The sequence below is a fragment of the Gopherus evgoodei genome, chromosome 6 (assembly GCF_007399415.2).
Source record: "Gopherus evgoodei ecotype Sinaloan lineage chromosome 6, rGopEvg1_v1.p, whole genome shotgun sequence".
NCBI lineage: Eukaryota > Metazoa > Chordata > Testudines > Testudinidae > Gopherus > Gopherus evgoodei.
The window spans coordinates 32,196,952-32,216,675 of NC_044327.1; the positions used below are offsets into that span (position 1 = coordinate 32,196,952).

The 19,724-nt window shown below is 41.4% G+C and overlaps 1 protein-coding gene across 1 annotated transcript in view; it reads right to left on the bottom strand.

Annotated features, from left to right (window-relative positions):
- SLC24A2 (solute carrier family 24 member 2) overlaps window positions 1–19,724 on the bottom strand; it is a 189,697-nt gene that overhangs the window by 71,154 nt on the left and 98,819 nt on the right.

Here is a 19,724-nt window from a genome sequence, read left to right on the forward strand (position 1 = left end):
ATAAAATAAACTGTTATTTTAAAAAGTCAATACTGTCAAACTTGCCATAAGGTAAATATTATTGACACTTACCCTTTTCAAGGAAAATGTCAGGCCAAACTCACAAAACTTCAGTATTTATTATTTTTCAAACAAAAAGAATACACAGTAGTTGTTTTAATAATTTGCTAAATTTTGCATTATATACTTCCTATATATATTTCAGGGAACATTTAGGGTAAACAACAAACATAGAGCTAAACTTATTATTAAATTAACCTAAATCTAAAGCAATTAGAAAATTTTTGAAGAGTAACCACTGAAGGTTGCAGGGTTACCTTATCTTGTATATTTTAAAAATCACAGAAGCTGAAAACCTCCATTGCTACACAGTGAAAGTGGTAATATATTTGACATTTCTGGTATCTAATTCTTTGGCTGTGTGGACATTAGGGTCTAGATGTGGTGGCAGTGGATATGTTTGTGCGTGTGGGTAGAAATTCTGCCTGTGGTTTACAGCCTGTAGAATTGGATGGTTTGTCTCATATGTAACATGGGTATTTTATCTCTCCAATGTATACATTATCTGTTAGGGATACAATCAGATTTGTGAAAGCTCCCTTCAATATGGTAGGGAGTGCTGCTTTGTGTTCATCTGATTTTTTAAATCCTGTTGTCTGTGGATAATGTTAATTTGTAGCTGATTATCAATACCAGTTGGATAAAATATTTCATTCTATAACTAGCCAAGACTAAGGCCAAAAGACAACATCTCCTGTCTCAGTATACCCCACCTGCCTCAGAATCAAATTCTACAGAGTCGTCTTAGGCACTCAGATAGGGTGACCAGATGTTCCGATTTTATAGGGACAGTCCCGATTTTTGGGTCTTTTTCTTATATAGGCTCCCATTACCCCCCACGCCCTGTCCCGATTTTTCACACTTGATGTCTGGTCACCCTACACTCAGATCTCATGATGAGTACAACATAAAAATGTAGCCTGAAAACACTTATGCATACACTTAACTTTACTCACAGGACTTCTTCATAGGGACTACACCTATGAATAAAATAAAGCATGTGCATAAGTGTTTGTAGGATTGGCATCATAGATAAATATACATAATTACAGATATAGATAAAGAACAATAGAAATGTAGTTTGGAAGGGACTTCAAGAGGTCACCAACCATCTCTTTCCCCACCCCAGCACGCTGAAGCAAGTATACCTAGCTCATCCCTGACCAGTGTTTGTCTAACCTGTTCTTAAAAATCTCCAATGACAGGGATTTTGCAGACTCCCTTGGTAACTTATTCCAGTACTTATCTATCCTAACAGTTGGAAAAATTTTCCTAACATCTAACCTAAATCTCCCTTGCTATAGATTAAAAAGATTACTTCTTGTCTTAACTTTAGTGGACATGGAGAACAATTGAAGCTAATCTAGTAAGGAGGGCTTTAAACTAGGTTCGACGGGGACAGGTGAGAAAACCCCACAGGTAAGTGGGGAACAAGACCTGGGAGATGGGTTGGAAACAGGAGGGAGCACGGGCTATAATGGCAGAGAGAAAGGAGGGTCAGGGCAAAGCTGGGAGGCAAGATCAAACCAGTATCTTAGATGCCTATATACAAATGCAAGAAGTATGGGTAATAAGCAGGAAGAACTGGAAGTGCTAATAAATAAATACAACTATGACATTGTTGGCATTACTGAAACTTGGTGGGATAATACACACGACTGGAATGTTGGTGTGGATGGGTATAGTTTGCTCAGGAAGGATAGACAGGGGAATAAGGGAGGAGGTGTTGCCTTATATATTAAAAATGTACACATTTGGACTGAGGTGGAGATGGACATAGGAGATGGAAGTGTTGAGAGTCTCTGGGTTAGGCTAAAAGGGGTAAAAAACATGGGTGATGTCGTGCTGGGAGTCTACTACAGGCCACCTAATCAGGTGGAAGAAGTGGATGAGGCTTTTTTCAAACAACTAACAAAATCATCCAAAGCCCAAGATTTGGTGGTGATGGGGGACTTCAACTATCCAGATATATGTTGGGAAAATAACACTGCGGGGCACAGACTATCCAATAAGTTCCTGGACTGCATTGCAGACAACTTTTTATTTCAGAAAGTTGAAAAAGCTACTAGGGGGGAAGCTGTTCTAGACTTGATTTTAACAAATAGGGGGGAACTCGTTGAGAATTTGAAAGTAGAAGGAAGCTTGGGTGAAAGTGATCATGAAATCATAGAGTTTGCAATTCTAAGGAAGGGTAGAAGGGAGTACAGCAAAATAGAGACAATGGATTTCAGGAAGGCGGATTTTGGTAAGCTCAGAGAGCTGATAGGTAAGGTCCCATGGGAATCAAGACTGAGGGGAAAAACAACTGAGGAGAGTTGGCAGTTTTTCAAAGGGACGCTATTAAGGGCCCAAAAGCAAGCTATTCCGATGGTTAGGAAAGATAGAAAATGTGGCAAAAGACCACCTTGGCTTAACCACGAGATCTTACGTGAGCTACAAAATAAAAAGGCGTCATATAAAAAATGGAAACTAGGTCAGATTACAAAGGATGAATATAGGCAAATAACACAGGAATGCAGAGGCAAGATTAGAAAGGCAAAGGCACAAAATGAGCTCAAACTAGCTATGGGAATTAAGGGAAACAAGAAGACTTTTTATCAATACATTAGAAGCAAGAGGAAGACCAAGGACAGGGTAGGCCCACTGCTCAGTGAGGAGGGGGAAACAGTAACGGAAGACTTGGAAATGGCAGAGATGCTTAATGACTTCTTTGTTTCGGTCTTCACTGAGAAGTCTGAAGGAATGTCTAATATAGTGAATGCTTACGGGAAGAGGGTAGGTTTAGAAGATAAAATAAAAAAAGAGCAAGTAAAAAATCACTTAGAAAAGTTAGATGCCTGCAAGTCATCAGGGTCTGATGAAATGCATCCTAGAATACTCAAGGAGTTAATAGAGGAGGTATCTGAGCCTCTAGCTATTATCTTTGGGAAATCATGGGAGACGGGGGAGATTCCAGAAGACTGGAAAGGGGCAAATATAGTGCCCATCTATAAAAAGGGAAATAAAAACAACCCAGGAAACTACAGACCAGTTAGTTTAACTTCTGTGCCAGGGAAGATAATGGAGCAGGTAATTAAAGAAATCATCTGCAAACACTTGGAAGGTGGTAAGGTGATAGGGAATAGCCAGCATGGATTTGTAAAGAACAAATCATGTCAAACAAATCTGATAGCGTTCTTTGATAGGATAACGAGCCTTGTGGATAAGGGAGAAGCGGTGGATGTGATATACCTAGATTTTAGTAAGGCATTTGATACGGTCTCGAATGATATTCTTATAGATAAACTAGGAAAGTACAATTTAGATGGAGCTACTATAAGGTGGGTGCATAACTGGCTGGATAACCGTACTCAGAGAGTAGTTATTAATAGCTCCCAATCCTGCTGGAAAGGTATAACAAGTGAGGTTCCGCAGGGGTCTGTTTTGGGACCGGCTCTGTTCAATATCTTCATCAACGATTTAGATTTTGGCATAGAAAGTACGCTTATTAAGTTTGTGTACGATACCAAACTGGGAGGGATTGCAACTGCTTTGGAGGACAGGGTCAAAATTCAAAACGATCTGGACAAATTGGAGAAATGGTCTGAGGTAAACAGGATGAAGTTCAATAAAGATAAATGCAAAGTGCTCCACTTAGGAAGGAACAATCAGTTTCACACATACAGAATGGGAAGAGACTGTCTAGGAAGGAGTATGGCAGAAAGAGATCTAGGGGTCATAGTAGACCACAAGGTTAATATGAGTCAACAGTGTGATACTGTTGCAAAAAAAGCAAACGTGATTCTGGGATGCATTAACAGGTGTGTTGTAAACAAGACACGAGAAGTCAGTCTTCCGCTTTACTTTGCACTGGTTAGGCCTCAACTGGAGTATTGTGTCCAGTTCTGGGCACCGCATTTCAAGAAAGATGTGGAGAAATTGGAGAGGGTCCAGAGAAGAGCAATAAGAATGATTAAAGGTCTTGAGAACATGACCTATGAAGGAAGGCTGAAGGAATTGGGTTTGTTTAGTTTGGAAAAGAGAAGACTGAGAGGGGACATGATAGCAGTTTTCAGGTATCTAAAAGGGTGTCATCAGGAGGAGGGAGAAAACTTGTTCACCTTAGCCTCCAATGATAGAACAAGAAGCAATGGGCTTAAACTGCAGCAAGGGAGATTTAGGTTGGACATTAGGAAAAAGTTCCTAACTGTCAGGGTAGTTAAACACTGGAATAGATTGTCTAGGGAAGTTGTGGAATCTCCATCTCTGGAGATATTTAAGAGCAGGTTAGATAAATGTCTATTAGGGATGGTCTAGACAGTATTTGGTCCTGCCATGAGGGCAGGGGATTGGATTCGATGACCTCTCGAGGTCCCTTCCAGTCCTAGAGTCTATGAGTCTATGATCACCATCCACTTTATAACAGCCCTTAGTATATTTGAAGACTATTATCAGTTACTCCCTCAATCTTCTTTTCTCAATAATCAATTTTTTTCAATCTTTTCTTATAGGTCAGCTTTTCTAAACTTTTTATCATTTTTGTTGCTCGTCTCTGGACTTTCTCTAATATGACAACATCTTTCTTAAAGTTTGATGCCCAAAACTGGACACAGTACTGAAGCTGAAGCCTCACCAGTGCCAAGGAGAGTATGACAATGACCTCCCATGTCTTGTGTCTCGACACTCCTGTTAATACACCCTGAATTATATTAGCCTTTTTCACAAATGCATCACACTGTTGTCCTATAACCAATCTGTGATCCACTGTAACCCCCAGATCCTTTTCATCAGTGCTACTGGCTAGTCAGTTATTCCCAGCTTTATCCTTGTGCATGTGATATTTCCTTCCTAAGTGAAGTACTTTGCACTGATCCCTATTGAATTTCATCTTGGTGATTTCAGACCAATTCTTCAATTTGCCAAGGTCTCTTTGACTTCTAATCCTGTTCTGCAAAGTGCTGACAACCTGTCCCAGCCTGGTGTTGTCTGCAGATTTTAAGCATATTCTCCACTCTGTTATCCAAGTCATTAATGAAAATACTGAATATACCAGACCCAGGACAGACTCCCTCCAGGACCCTACTAGATATGTCCTCCAAATTTGACAGCAAACCATTGATAGCTACTTTGTAAGTACAATTTTCCAATCAGTTATGTACCCACTTTATACTAGATCACATTTCCTTAGTTTGCTTATGAGAATGTCATGTGGGACTGTGTCAAAAGCTTTATTAAAATCAAGATAAATCATTTCTACTGCTTCCTCCCACCTAGTAGGCCAGTAATCCTGTCAAATGAGGAAATTAGGCTGATTTGGCATGATTTGTCCCAAGGATTGTCAGAGGTAATTTCAGCACATCAGGTGACAGTCCCAAGGGGATCTCTGTGACCAAACCCATCACATTGGCTATTACATATGACCCTAGTAGCCTCTAGGAACTTACAAACTGATTGCTTAACAACTTGTTCCAGTATCTTTCGAGGTATTGAATTTAGGCTGACTAGTCTTTAATTCCTTGGGTATTTTTTGTTCCTTTTTTTAAAGATAGGTACTATGTTTGCCCTTCTCCAGTTGTCTGGAACTTCACCCATACTCCATGAGTTCGCAAAGAGAACCACAAAAGGTTCAGAGATTGCTTCAGCTAGCTCCTAAAATATCTTAGGGTGAATTTTGTCAGGCCATGCTGACCTGAATACACCCAATTTATCTAAATATTCTTTAACCAATTCTTTCCTTATTTTGGCTTGTGTTCCTTTTCTCGTGTTATTATACTAATTGTGTTAAGCATCTGGTCACAATTAGCTTTTTTAGTGAAGACTGAAGCAGAGTATATAATAAACACCTCAGTTTTCTTGGCTCTTCTTCCCCACTAAGTAGTGCGCCTACACTCTTCATCTTTCTCTTGCTCCTAATGAATTCATAGAAATTCCTCTTATTGCCTTCTATGTCTTTGCTAGATGAAACTCATTTTGTGCCTTAGGGCTTGTCTATGCTACAGGTTATGTCGGTATAACTTATGTCACTCAGGGGTGTGAGTACGCCACCACCCTGAGTGACATAAGTTACATCAACTTAAGCGTCAGTGTGGACAGCACTATGATAAACTCTTCCACTGATGTAGCTACTGCCTCTTGCGAAGGTGGTTTTATTATGCTGATGGGAGAGCTCTCTCCCATTGGCATAGAGCATCTTCATCAGATGTGTTACAGCGGTGCAGCTGCACCGCTATAGCACTTCTAGTGTAGACTAGCCCTTAGTCTTTTAGACTTTCTCCATATATGCTTGTGCTATTCTTTTGTACTCCTCTCTAGAAATTTTTCCACATTTTCATCTTTTGTAGGATTCCTTTTTGATTTTCAGGTAATTAAAGAACACCAGATGCAGCTATACTGACCTCTTACTAATCTGCCTATCTTTCCTTTGCATCAGGATAGTTTGCTCTTGTGCCTTAAATCAGGGCCGGCTCTAGCCATTTCGCCGCCCCAAGCATGGCGGAACGCTGTGGGGAGTGCTCTGCCGCTCGCCAGTCCCGTGGCTCCGGTGGACCTCCCGCAGGCGTGCCTGTGGAGGGTCCGCTGGTCCCGCGGCTCCACTGGACCTCCCACAGGCGTGCCTGTGGATGCTCCACCGGAGCCGCAGTGGACCTCCCGCAGGCGTGCCTGCAGATGCTCCACTGGAGCGGCGGGACCAGAGGACCCTCTGCAGGCATGCCTGCGGGAGGGCCACCGGAGCCGCCTGCCGCCCTCCCTGCAACTGGCAGAACGCCCCCTGCGGCATGCTGCCCCAAGCACATGCTTGGCGTGCTGGGGCCTGGATCTGGCCCTGCTTAAATATTGTCTCTGAGAAACAGCCAAGCTCTCCTAATTCCTTTTTCCCTGAGATTTTCTTCCATGGAACTTTACCTAACAGTTCTCAGAGTTTGTTGAAGTCTGCTTTTTTAAAGTCTATTGCCTTTATTCTGATGCTCTGACTCCTCCCTTTCCTTATGTAACCCTTCTGCCCCTCTGAGTTGGCAGAACAAGGGCCGGGTTCAGTATCCAGGGGTTCCGTTTCAATAACACAATGCAAAACCAGCTCGAATCCCCACCCAGTGACCTGGGACAATTACATACCACTCCCCCAGGTGTCTCTAGGAGGCAATACTTCCCCACTCACAAGCACGGAGTCTGAGTGTAGCAAAATCCTTTTAATAAAGGAGGGAAACAATGCGGCATCACGTTGGAGAAACACCACAAACAGGATTATAACACAACCATAAGCTAAAACCCACCTCCAAGTACGTTTGGCAATGTCCTTTCCCCCTTAGGGTCTTAACTCCAATCACCCCAAAGTCCAATAACCCCAAAGTCTCTGGTCAGTGCCACCCCAGAATTCAAAAGTTTATCTGCAGAGTTTTACCCCCCCCAGCCTGGGTGGAAATGGGGGGGGGCACACACAGGGTGTTAAGGGGCACCTTATGTGGGCCAGGGCCAACTGCTCTGCCTCTCTGTGGAGTTCTGCTGCAGGCTTTATCACGACCAGCTCCACTACACCAGCTGTGCCGCTCCTCCAGCTGACCCATGAGCCACTCCAGCTGTCCCCGCAAACTGCTCCACTCCACTCACTGCTCCAACATGCTGCAAACTGTTCCGCTCTGCTAGCAGCTTAGCGATAGATCTTCAGGCTCCCCCACTAGTTAACACAGCACTCAGTGATCTCAGCTCAGTAAGCTTAGCTCTTTTAGTGATTTCAGCTCTTAGTGATTTCAGCTTGTAGTAGGGGAGCCCCGGTGCTGGTGCACCATTGACCCAAAGTGAATTCAGTTCAGCAGCCTCCGGATGGACTCCTAATGGAATCAAAATTAGCTCTACTCTTTAACAGTGGAGAGAGGAGGATGTGCAATTGGTGTTCTAGGCCCTCAAAAGGGGCCCATACCATAAAGTACACACACCAGTCCTCAACCGCTCTCATTTCAATTTTGGCACCCATTTCCTTTGTCTAGCAAGTGCTACTTAACTGATATTGAGACATCTCTGTCATAAAGCAGTCTCATAGTTCCTTATTCACATAATCAGGGTGACAACACTTTATTTCTCCTGCCCCAATAACAAAGAAATTGGGGATCCCAGAGCTGTCAGAATAACCATCCCAGGCTGCTGTGGGCTATGCTAGGTGGGGTGGGTGTGCCAATGCAAATACCTGAAATTCCTTTGCACACTCCCCATAATTCACCACCAGATGTCAGGGTAGAGCTTATCCTGACTCCGCTTACGTTTAGAATCACATCATCTATCATTTCACGATCACTTTCACCCAAGTTGCTTTCCTTCCTCAGATTTGCAACCAATTCTTCCCTGTTTGTTAGAAACAAGTCTAAAATGGCTGACCTTGGTTACTTTTTCCACACTCTGAAACAAGATGTTGTCCTCAACACATTCAAAGAACTTTTTGGACAATTCTACTGGCTTAGGCCTTGCCTAACTTCTAACTTGACCTGCTAAAAATCAAGCTAAAGCTGTTAAACCGTGTCTACATTGGTGTTAACTGGGATTTTCAATTGAGGTACACCCTCTCAACTGAGCTAACTCAAAAGCATCTTTTCTTCTAGTCTAGACAAGGCTTAATGGAGTGGAGAATCAGGTTTATGTCAGTATAACTAAGATGAATATAACTCTATGATTGAGAAGACTGAGAATAAAGGCTAAGATCTAGTGAGAGATCTGTAAAAAGCCTGGAATGTATTTTCTGAACAACTTTAAACAATTTAGTTTGATAATTTTGTTTTGACTGCATTGTCCTATATATGAGAAGGTGGTAGGTTTGGCACATGAAATTTAAAGAGTTTTGCAAAAAGTCAGAGTCCTGAATGGAAATTTTTGTGTTTGTCAATATCCTACATTTTTTTTTAAAGAAGTGTGTAACTGCATTTTGATTAACTGTATATTTGGAGGTGACTTTAAAGAAGTAGAGAACTATTTTTTATCTTTGCCACATTGTTTATGGATTGCTAATCAATATTTGTGTATTCATAATAGTCAACTTCTCCCTGGTTATATTCTGAGGTGGATTTCCCAGCACAGCTCACCATATAGTTTTCCTATTTGAGGATTTTTTCTCATTTAAATCCTTAATTATAAATTCTGATTTGTTTTTTTTTAATTTTTAAATGCTTTATGGAGTCTTCTTTGCTTTTCATTTATGTCTCCTAAAAGAAGACAGAAGGTCCGAGAGGGAGGAGTGATAGAAAAATTCATATTCTGACAACAAAAGGGATTAGGTTCTCTCTCTCTTCCCAATCCCTTTTGCAGTCTCTGCTAGCCATTATTTCTTTTGCGGCAATTCAATTAGCTGATCAGAGATCTACCCCTAAACAAATGGTAATAGAGGTGACTTCAAAAGTTTTACTAGACACAATTCTAGCAGCTATTGAATCTAAATTTGAATCAAAGTTGGATTTGGTCTCATCAAAGATGTTAGATGAGAACAAAGAACCACCACTGTTGAAAAAATGCTAAAGATCTAGCAGAGAAGATTAACAGAGCACAGGTGCAAAATAAGAGTTCTAAACCTCTAGCAGGCATTTAATAAAAGATAATACTTTTGTACATTGAAAAATACAGGTAATGAAAAAGTCTATATAATCTACTAATAAAAGGATATTAGGCATTCTGGAATTTAAAGGGGAAAGAGTTATTTTGAAAGAATTTCTTGTTTGTTCAATCTCACACCAAATTTGATCCCACTCCCCATCTTTTACATATTCCATAAACCTAGCAAGTCTTTCATAGTTTATTCATTGTCTGTTTCATCTGTCTCAGATGGCATAATCACAATGACTCTGATATTGCTGCATGACACAGAATATGTTATGACTAAAGCATGCAGAAGAAAAGGGAACATTTTTTTTAACAAAAAGATCTTTTTTTTCCCCTTTCTGATATTTGCTGAAGTACTCAAAGCCAGAGAAGAAAAGTATTGGTACAGAAGACTAAATTCTTATTAGATTTTCAAACTTCCACGATGTTTCTTGCAAAACTTAGACTTTTCTACTCTGTTTGTACAGCCTCACCATATGGGGCACTGGTCCATGACTAAAACTTGAAGGTGCTATTGCAATACAAATAATAAATAGTAATTGTAAAAGTACAGCTTTTCTTGCATAGATGATGCCAATGTCATCTCATTAACACATTTAAGCAAAATTATTTAATGGTACTGAGGACAATATGCTCATCCTCTTTTTCTTTTATCACACCTTCTACTTCTTGTGTCATGTCACAAAGTACAGACCCATTATTCCTGGATGCAGAGCTTGCAGATGTGATCCTGCTCACGCTGAAGTCAAAGGGAGCATCATCATTGTATTTAATAGAAACAGGATCAGACCCCAGCATCCTGAAGAGATATCATGCATGTGGCTCCAGTTTTATGCTAAATAAACCAAGGAACCAATGACACTTTTTGACATTCTATTTTATTTCATAAATACTTTTAAAAAACAAAACAAAAACAGAACAAAACTAAAGCCCTCAAATGCAAATTGATAAATCAACTCAAAATATTACTTAAATACAAAAATCTCTGCCCTATTCTAAAATATCATTTGCGTTGTACCAGATGCACATATCTTTGCAGAAAGTTAACTCTCCAGCTATCAAAATGAGATTTATTTCTGATATGTACCACAGGAAAAGCTGGAAATTCTATTTTCTATTATCTTTGGCTTTGAAATCTGAAGTAATGCTTTGAGATTCCCTGAGGAGAAGAACTATTTAGCTTGTTTCTTTCTCTGCTTTATGATAGATATTAACAGGGCTATCTAAAATACCTTCTGTAGCTAGCCAAACACATTTGCATTTAGTTGCACACAATCCAAGATCTCTGTTTTTGCTATGTTGTTGCTCACCTTCTGGCTAAGCTAACCACAAACATTTTTCACATTGTCTTAAGTGTTTTTTTTTTTTTAAGTTTAAGGTGAACTGAAAAGGTTTTTTTGAAAAAGTGGCTGAAATCCTAAACCAGTAACATATTATTTCTAGAGGCAAAAATTTCCAATAATTCCCCATTAAAGAAAAATGTCTAGAATCTCATTCTCCTTTGCTTTCCTGAAAAGTCATGAGGTTTCTGTGTTCGGTCTAGAAAAACACTGAAAGTAGGGCATTTTGCTGCATTGGCTTGTTTGCTTTAGATGCTAGGGATCACTCCAAATCTTTGCAAATGAATGACAGAATCTTTAACTCAGTGAGATCTCTCCTTTGTCAATAAAGATCCCTGGCACAAGTTATAGGGATGCTTGTCTCAATGGGAGCAGGGGAAGGAAATATCTGCAAGGTTCACTCTGTGAATATTTCTCCTCAATTCAGTTTACTTATATGTAGCCATTAATTCTCTTACTAATAAAATGCAGGCAACCTTTGTGATGAAAAAAAAACATATATAATAAATCACAGCCTTTCAGCAGCAGTACGTTATATAATAGGATATTTTGGAGGTGGAGTATAGAAGGAAACAGTAACTCATCCAATTGGGTAATTGCATGATATAAATCTGTGAATTTGGGCAAGACACTGGGTGCAACTGTGCCCCATGACGTTTTAGGCAGAAAGTCCCCTCTGTGTATGGGTCACACCTTTCTCACATGGCAACAGGGGAGTCGGCCATCTGTCTAGCAGAGTTCTTCCTATTGTCCAGACCTCAAGCAGAACACTTTGTTAGTCTAGGGATTCGTGAGTATCAACAAGATGGAAATGAGTGGGCTGTCAACAGCCCTGCAAAGATTCTTCAGGAAAATTAATATATCCTCAAGTTATATTAACTTTCTGGAGCCTCCATACTGTGATTGAAATCCCTCTTTGAGTGGAGCACTTTGGACAGCCACCAGTAGGAGAAACCACAGCTTCATGGTTGCAATACAGTTACACCTTGACCTCAATATAACGTGACCCGATATAAAACAAATTCGGATATAACGCAGTACAGCAGTGCTCCGTGGCAGGCGGGGGGAGAGGGGGAGGCGGGGCTGCGCATTCCAGTGGATCAAAGCAAGTTCGATATAATGTAGTTTCACCTATAATGCGGTAAGATTTTTCGGCTCCTGAGGATAGCGTTATATCAAGGTAGAGGTGTATATTGCCAGGGAGTAAGAGGAAGAGTTGTCAGGACACAGAGCCCATATGGGATGGGGCCTTGGCACAGATGGTCCTGTCTCTCACTGTATCTGTAAGACGGTGGAAAGGTTCTACAGCTTGTTCTACGTAGGGGTTGGGAGGGTAGACCTGGCACTTCAACACAACAAGTAGGGAGAAATATTTGAGCCTTGCAGCTATTTCCTTCCCCTGCTCCCATTGAGACAAGCATCTCTATAAATTTTAAAATGTGCCAGGGATCTTCATTGACAAAGGAGAGATCTCACAAAAAAAATGGTACCCTCAATAACATAATGCCCATTAGTGTCAGGTAAGGGCATTGCTTCCATACTCATTTGGAACCACTGTTTGCATCATCAACACTGCTTTTGACATCTTCCTGGGTTTTCCTAATCCAGAAAAGTGTCATTCCAGATGAGGCTAGAACTGTATAGAATCTGAAGTTTGACATTCATAAGAGAAAAATTCAGTAAAGGTCATTGATTCTCATGTTGTTTGCTTGAGACCAACTGGTGCACATTTTAATGGGGGTTCCTTTTTCCATGTGGAGCTAATTAGAAATATAAATCATTTATATCCTTTAGAACATGTCTGGATCATTTAGGTTGCATTTGATGATGAACAATTCTGTATCATTTGCAGTTGGCCTGCCACCAAAATTACACTAAGTGCTTCTTTGTTTTTGTTGTGAGAGTCCTTGACAGAACCAGGACCGGCGCTAGGGGTTTTAGCACCCTAGGCGCACGGCAATTTCGCCGCCCCGCGCGCTGCTCCCGCGGCTCCGGTACAGCTGCCACAGTTGTGCCTGCGGGAGGTCTACCGGAGCCGCGCGAGCAGCCGACCATCCGCAGCCACGACTGCGGCAGCTCCACCGGAGCCGCCTGCCATCCCCTCTGGCAAAACACCACCCACCAATAATCCTGGTGCCCTAGGCGATTGCCTAGGCCGCCTAAATGAAAGCGCCGGCCCTGGACAAAACAACAGTTTAAAAAGGTAGCCTTTTCCAATAAGGAAATAAAGATGTGGGGGAGGGATTTATATTTTTCATTAGACTGACAAAGAGGGCTGAATCCTGATAGGCACTCAGGCCCCTTACTCCCTCAGAATAACTACAGCCACCCTAAATGATCCTGGGAATGGTCAGGTGAGCACAGTATGGAGCAGCTTCTCAGCCATGCAGCAGCCACTTATCCATTCAATGGGTGAGTCCCGCTAAAGCAGAGATAAGCTTCACACTACCCTGACAAGCCTTCCACAGGTTTCAGCCCCCAAGTTTCCCCTGCAGATGTCCTACAGAAGCTACTGCAGCTTTGGAGTTGCAATAAACCGGAGCAGCCTATACAGAGAGACAAGAGCCTCAAGGAATGTGTGGTCCCCAAAATGTTATCTGGTAGAAGTGGTGGGAATGGTATTGGAGGAGTCTGTGGTTCTGGCCTCTGAACCCATTTGTTTGTTGGTTGATGGGCTGTTTCCTGCCATTCAGAACTGTTAGCTCGTACTCAGGGAGAGGGCACCACTTGGTCTTCTCACTGTCTGTCCAACTTAAGACTCCTTGCTGTCAGCTAGGTGATGCTCAGGGATGCAGGGGGTGGCATTTTTTCACTGCAGTGTCACTTCCTGGCAACTCTCTAGCAATACATAGCATGGGGAGAAGAGAGTCTTGGATTCCACTACCAGGGATGGAGAGCAGCAGCTGCTGACAGCATGCTGGCTGTTGGTGAGGAAAGCCCGGCTCCTACCTCATGAGTGCATGCAATATTGCTCTCTGGGTGCGAAGCCTGGGCAGGCTGCAGAGTTTTGGCAGGTCTCTGCAAATGCTGAGTGTGCATCAATCAGGATTTGTCCAACAGATCTTCAGATGGTTAAAATGATGACCATGGGTCTGATCCTGTGAGTTGCTGGATACCTCACATGTCCAACTCACAAGGTAGCTACAGTGGAATTAATTCAGGAAGGAGAAGTAAAAGGGCAAGGATTAGGAACACAAAAATAAATCATTCTGTTTGATCTTTTCTTTGGCTTGTGGAGGTAATTTTCAAAGAAACAGTTTGAATGGTAGAGGTTATACTCTTGGGTGTTACTAAATGTAATGCTTGCACAGATTTTGTGATGTTAAAATAAATAAGGCAGGCAGGCTAGCTTTTACTGAAAGTTCTGAAGGATCCACATCTATAAACTATAGAATGCAGTAGAGATGAAACCAGTAAGATTTATTGAAATCATTCGAAGCGTGTTATGGGATTTAATAGAGGATTGTAGTGAGGTGCCCTGGCTCCCAGCTGCGCCTGAGAGAGCCGAGCCCCTGCAGCCTCCAACGTGGGTGGAGCCACCACTGTCCATTCCCGCCCCCCGGAAGTCAAGGGACAGGACAGGAAGTATAAAAGCACATCCCTGGCGCTCACTTGGAGGCCAGCCGCCGAAGAGACCAGACGCGGGTGGCTGAGCTCCCGCCCGACCTGAGCTTCCCCGTGCCCGGTATCCTGAGGAGCTGCCTGAGCTTCCCCGTGCCCGGTATCCTGAGGAGCTGCCTGAGCTTCCCTGTGCCCAGTATCCTGAGGAGGACGGGCCGAGTCTGCCCCATGCCCAGTATCCTAAGGAGGACTGCCAAGACTGCTCCGTGCCTGGTATCCTGAGGAGCTGCCTGAGCTTCCCTGTGCCCGGTATCCTGAGGAATCCATGGTCTGGGACCCACCGGAAGATGCCGGCGAGACACAGGTACCCAGACAGGGGGAGGTCGGAAGTGGCCCAGGGGTAGCCGACCCAGGTTCGGCTCCCGAAAAGCCTGAACCAATGTCAGTGTGTTGCGGCCAGGATCCCCTCTGACAGCAGTGACTCTTGGCCGCTGCTAGGGCCCTGGGCCGGGACGCAGTGGAGGGGAAGAGCCTGTGTTCCCCCTGCTACCCGTCCAAGGGTGGCAGACTCCCCCTCTCACTGGCCTGAGGAGGCCGTTCTCATAGACTAAGAGACTATTTGTCTGCTCAGCCCCTGCTGAATGGCCTGAGCTCTGAACTGCTTATTGTCCCGCCCTGACCCAGGGCCTGGGCTTAGAGACTATTTGTTTGCTCAGCCCCTGCTGAAGGGCCTGAGCTCTGAACTGCTTATTGCCCCGCACTGACCCAGGGCCTGGGCTTATCGACTATTTGTTTGTTTAACCCCTGCTGAAGGGCCGGAACCAGGAACTCTTTGCCGTCTGTAGTGAGGCGCCCTGGCTCCCAGCTGCGCCTGAGAGGGCCGAGCCCCAACACCGGATGGTTACACAGATGATATCCCTTCCATAGAATTTTAAAACCAATGTATAGAATTTAATAGAGAATTATATCCTTGTTATAGAATTCTATAGGTTGATTTAAAAATTCTATAGAAACATAACATTCTCTTTTAAATCCTATTGGATTTTTTCATACAGCCTGGTGTTTTTTACCTCTTCTCTTCTATTTTTTTTAATTTGATGTTCAAAGAAGATCCCTGCTTCCCTGCGTTAAATTGGTGAAGGGTCAAAATTTAAAATACCTAAGGTTACTTAAGCCTGAGATCTGTATTTCTAAGTACAAAGTGTGAAAGGTAAGATAGAGGCACAATGAAATGCCCTTTTATATATCAAAAAAAAACGTGAAAGGTCTTTGCAGACAGATCCTGAAAAGAGATTTCACAGATTTTTATTTCCAAACATAAAAAACAAAATAACAAAAACAAAACAAGTTTTTTAGAATAATGACTAAGCCATAGTAGTATGGTGTCCAGAAGATTAAGACAATCAACCTGTGAAGCACTTAGATACTACAATGATGGGTGCAATAGAAACCACCAAAATAGATAGATATGGTAGATGGCTTGACCTGTGTAATCACTGTGACCATTTAACAGCAGTTTTGAACAAGAAAGAAATTGTAGAGACTGGCAAGAAGCTAGCACACAGGAGAAGAGGAAGAGTGGGATATTTACAGACCTATAAGTTGCTCCTAATAAAAATAAATTGAGGGATTTTCTGCAGCTTCCCAGCAGTATTGCCCTGATCCAAAGTCCATTAAAATCAATCGGAATCTTTCCACTGACTTCAATGGCCTTTGGATCAGGACCTAATTATACATGAGTCAGTACTCTGAGTCTGATCCTGCAGTCCTTGTTGTCATGAGTAATATTGATAGAAGTAATTCATCTGACTTCATCAGGACTATCAAGTGAGAAAGAGTTGCAAGGTCAGCACTTAAGCAGTAACAAATTTGGCACAGGACATTTCCTGGAGATTAATGACTGGCTGGGAATAGTTGATGGTCTGAAGCACAGCCAATCATTAATCTTAATCCCCAGGAAATGTCCTGCTGCAAGGTCATTATTGCTATAATAAGATAAAAATGGGAAAAAAACCAGTGCCACATTGATTTTGTTTTAGTGATGCAAAATCAATTGATATGCAGAGATCATTTCTAGCTAATGAAAGTCCTGTACATTTGCCAGTCCAAGTGGTTAAATTGATAGTAGTGAACATCTACACTATGGCCAAGATTTTCAAAAGCAAAAGCATAAATTAGGCTTTTAAATCCATATGTGGAAACCTACCTGATTTTCAAAAGTGCAACGCATGCAACAGATCCCATAGACATGAGTAGCTATCATTAATTATTATTAATATTTGTATCAAACCCACATGTGTGTTAAGCAGTTTGCAAAACAAAGAGTCGGAAAAAATTCCTGCCCCCAAAGACCTTACAATCTAGAATTCAGACACGACACAACAAGCAAAAGTGAGAACAAACAGGAGGGAAATGGGGAGAGGAAGGACAGGATCACATCAACAGAATCATGTGGTCATGACTAATAATTCATGTATATTTTGCGGTGAGTAAAAATTGCTTTTGTTATTTTTTAACATAATTGCAATTTATTTCTTGTTTTCTTCCCACAAGAAATGAAGTTTTAAGTGTCTGAATAGGTAATAGTGGTAGCTTGACAAGTGAATTATTCAAATGTGAACACTATTAACTATTTTCACTTAAGTACATTAGGTGCCAAGGCAAATATTAGGTCACATAGATCAAACTAACTTTTTTACTTAACAGACCAACTCTATGTGTGCATTCAGACCCATATCTGCTGACTTTCTTTTCATTCTTGGTAGCCTTACAAAGCCATCACAGGTCTGGGAGAATGAGCTAGATTCTTTTCTACACATCCATTTTCTACACATTGTTTACTGAATTACAAGTGTAGAATATTTATTACCGATGTTGATATATGAGCTAGAAAAAAAATTAAAAACATGACTTGATTTTCCAATCCCAGAGTGTCAATGTTGTAGAAGGTTTAGTAAAGATCTGTAGAACTCTCCATGTGTCTGCTTTACAAACCTCTTGGAATGCAGAAGATCTGAAGCCCTGAGACTGAAGTCTCTCTGAAGATGTTTGAACATAAACTTGGTAAACCATAGCAACAGAATATGAAATCAGATAGTTATTTTCACATGCTTTTTCTAGACACAGCCTAACAGTCATTACTATATTTATGGGCAAATCAGGGTTAAAATCCTTGTCCTATTGAAGTCAATGGGAGTTTGATATTTGCACATGCAGATAGTCATTATGGTGCCTAACTAGTGATCTGTACATTAAATTAGTGTGGTCTATCACAGTAATTACATATGCAAATGTAGGCATGCAGTTCACAGACATTTTTGCATGTGCAAGTAGGTTTCTACTTTTTGAAAATTTAGCCCACTGCGTCTCTGTTAAATGAAACAAAAATGTGGCTAGACTGTCTAAGAAATCCAGTTAGAAGCCAAGAGATTGTTCAATTCCAATTTGTAAAGTAAAATCATGCCAGGATGGACATGAAGGCATGGAAGAAAACATGAGAAAGGTGACAGAGATGGTGGAACACTGAAGGAAGCTTCCTTGGATATAATTTAAGATGAATGCAATAACCACTAAGCAATGCTCTATTAAATAGTATTGACTACATATTTATTTTACTAACATGAATTAACTACTACATACAGCAAAACATTATTGAGTTATTTGCTACAGTAATTACATGATCTGATTTTTAAAAGAGCCCAGCACCTATAGCTCCCAAATTAGAACACAGATTTAGAAAGCTCTCCTTTGGAGACTATTCTAATGAGACGATCCTAAGTTCCTCCTTGGTACATGTTATATGGAGCAAGACTTGCAATGGGGAAGAATCATGGACAATGGTATATAGAGGAATGAGCTAGGCCTGAGAAACATGAAATATGTTAGGCTAGGCAAACAGGTTCTAGATAAATAAAAACTGGCTGATCATTAATCTTACTTCTGAATCTTTATTGAGGCCTGTATTGGGGTTCAGTTAAGAAGTTCATGTGATTCCCTCTCCCGCCAGAACCTTCCAATTTTCCTTTGGTCTTCAGTCTCTCACTAAGGCCCCTCCCCTGTTGACTGACTCTCCCTAACCCACTTTTCTGCAGCAATCCTCTACGTAACCTCTAGTAACTCCTACCTTTAAAAATGAATTCAGGAATCCCATTTGTGTCTAGGCTCAAGTGCCTCCACTTTGAATTTCTCTATACTCTAGCACATGATGTGATTGGAATAGTTAAACCAGAGTGTGCAGTAGCACAGATGGAGCTAGGGACCTACAAACTTATTTTTAAGGATGGGAAAGGAAAATGGAGAGGTTTGGGGGGGGGAAGCATTTACGTGCTGTGCTGGTGATATATCAAGCTTCTGGATGACGGAAGGTCTGCCTCACTGGTAGGTGGAGATGGGACCTGAGTTGGGATTGGGAAAGGAGTTGCAACATTGAGAATATCTGCTTGCTTTGACATTAATAGATTCATATCTATCCTCTTGTATGGTTATTCAGATGAAGGATTTCAAGTGGGTTGCCCCAATATGTTTCCTAGTTTATTAGGTATGGTAATAGGACTAGGCACAGTTTGTGACTGACTCTATGCTACTTAAAGGGGCAGATTTTGGCAGTTACATAATGCGGCATCTATTAAATGGAGAAGTGCAGCCTCAATTGCATCAACAGAGAGAAACCACAGGGCTTCTGTAAGATCAAAAGCAGTGGAGGCTGCTTTCAGGTGGATATGTGTTTTGTGTTCTTAGTGTCCTTGTGATAATGGTTTAATTCTAACAAAAATAATAGCTATATTTTTTTTTTGGCAAATTAAAGCAACAAAGGGTTTGGATTTGTACTATAAACCTTTCTGAGTGCAGAATTAATGGTGTAGATAACAGAGGAGATAAAAAATATGACACTTTCATTTTGCATAATAAGTGTTAACTTGCGTGTCTGGAGAGTGAAATGGAAAGGGAGATTTACTGCTTTAAAATGATGCAGAGCTGCGTTTATTTTGTTTGGTTTTTATTGCGTGAAAAATACTTGCAATTTAAAAACATACCCAGTGAAATCTGATTTCTTGGTATGTACTATGAAGAGTAATTTAAATGTATTAGGGTGCTTCATATATTTTATAATCACTCAAGTTTGGAAGTGACCAGGGCTTTTGATATTCTTAGAGATTTAGGACCATTTGAGCCATTCACATCTTTTAGGAGGAATTATAACTTTGAAAA